Source organism: Cynoglossus semilaevis, chromosome 20 (assembly GCF_000523025.1).
Source record: "Cynoglossus semilaevis isolate Cse_v1.0 chromosome 20, Cse_v1.0, whole genome shotgun sequence".
Taxonomy (NCBI): domain Eukaryota; kingdom Metazoa; phylum Chordata; class Actinopteri; order Pleuronectiformes; family Cynoglossidae; genus Cynoglossus; species Cynoglossus semilaevis.
This window is the reverse complement of record NC_024326.1, coordinates 5,300,220-5,302,539: the sequence shown is the minus strand read 5'-3', so window position 1 is coordinate 5,302,539 and position 2,320 is coordinate 5,300,220.

Below are 2,320 nucleotides of genomic sequence, written 5' to 3'. Positions count from 1 at the left end.
ACACAAGGATCACGAAGGGATTAACGGTGGAGGATTAAGTTCGCGCGCTAACCTTGGTGCGTTCGTGTGCGAGGCCGAGCAGAAATCTGAATCGCTGCCCATTTTCAGAGAAACCACAACAGTGCTTCCGAGTGCATGCGAGGAATTTGTAAATCACTCAGAGCGATTGCTTTGCAAATACCGGAGAAAAACACAACCATTTTTTTGTCTTCCGAACCACATGAAAAGGATCCAGTCATTACGATTATAATCGTCGCTGATCCAAAAAAAAGCCGGCCCAGCACTGTTTCTTCAACTCAAACACAACTGGGCTATTTCTCGGTCTGCTAAGAGCTAAAAATACTGTCACGCTGCAGCTTTAAAATCAAGCCAAGGAATTACCTTTCTAAACAAAGGCTTATTTTTTGCTCGCGTGTAATACATTCTAAAGGTATTTTCGTCTTATTAAATGTTGATTTTAAGCCTTTTTCCCGTCGCACTTCTAGTTCACATACCATACAAATGACTTCCCTGATTTATTCTAGTGGGAGAATTTCTTTCTTATTTCTTTTGAACTTTGGAAAAACTTGGGAAACGTTTCCTTTTTGGAAATGCAACTTCGAGACGGTCGGCTGCCATTTAAAGCCTTTTTCTTGAGTCGGCTGTGTTTTGTTTTTTTTTTTGGGTTGCGAAACATCGTCTCAGTTATCGTCGCAAGTAAATAAACATTACATCCTTGATGGAGAGGGTGTGAAATAAAAATTACTCAATACGATACCCAGGCTCAGTATCAGTACAGATATAATAGAACATAAAAAAAAAAAGAAAAGAAAAACTACTTCCGATACCTAAGTCCAAATGCTTAACCTAACTTGCCGTAAGCGACATTCCATAAACAGGGACACTATCGCCTCAGGACTTTCAGTTTGCGGCATGCTCGAGGAGAAAAGAAGGTATCGGATAGATATCGGTACTGGCAGATATTCCAAGTTACAGTATTGGTATCGGACAAAGCTGGACAAAGCATCAGTGTCAAACAATTCTGGAACAGACTGTTCCCACGGCCCGCATTCTGACCTTGAAAGTGGCCATGATATTAATTGACCATAATTACGCTTTACATGTTTACGTAGGTAGCAAGTTGGGACCCAATAGTGAGTTGCAGGTTTAAAACACTGGGTTGAAGGTCTGGATAATTCTATTAATACACCTCTTCCTTTTCCTTAATAAAGTGCCACTTTATATTGGTAATTATAGAGAGGTCAAAGGTACAATTATGGCCTCAGAAATAAATAAAAAAAAACACATTGTACAGACAATCGAGTTTTAAGGACTATTTTTGTTGTGTAAAAATTGAGTCATTTAGCTAAGAATTAGGTCAAAACCACAAGGACTATGCACAAACCAAGGTCCTTGAATGAGACCCACTGGTGTAGACTGTTTATACAACATATGGTAGGGTCAAAATTAGCACCATACATATAGACCAGAGGCAAGAAAGAAAAATGATACGACTCTAAGCGTTCTCAGATGTGAATGAACTTCCCCTCCAGGGCAGAGTTTCACCGTGGAGTGTATATTATTACAGCGGGCCATTGGGGAGAAGGGTTAGAGTATGGAATGTACACTATTTCCCTTACAGGAAGTCGAACACGAAGTCAACCGTTGCCCCCACGCCCAGATGTCCACCATCGTACGGCTTCTAAATTTTAAACACAATTTTTTTTTTTTTTTCTACCAAGTATGTGATAATCTACTTTCCGGTAAACTGCTGTTAAACAATTTTAATCGTCAATACACCTTACGGTTGATACGAAATATCATGTCGTTATGAAAAATAATGAGATTTTTTTTTTATTAAAAACAAAGTGTAAAAAGTGTAAAAAGCTTAATTTTGAAATGCAACATTCACAATCTTTCAGTTCGTTTGGATGGATGTGGTCTTAAAAGCAGCAGGTAATTTTACACAGGTCTAAATGCAAAGTCATAGTGGACATTTCTTCAGAAGCACACGTTCTCTCTCTACACACACACACACACGTCTTTTTACAACCATGGCTGCCTACAGAAACTCTATCTCCACATCAAGCAATTTTCTTCCCCGTTTCAGATTAAAATTGGACCATCACTTGGCATCAAACCAAACAGGTTCATTTCCCGTCAGTGGTTTTCGGATTTTTTTTTTTGCAGAAAAGTTAACGACGTTATTAGCATGTAAACAAATTAGTACCATTGGCCTTAAATATTCCATGTACTGTTTGCTATAGATTTTTTCGTGACGTAATAAAACTTCTGAAACATAACTAGGGAACGTTACTAAATTCTGCTTTGGTACTGAAAA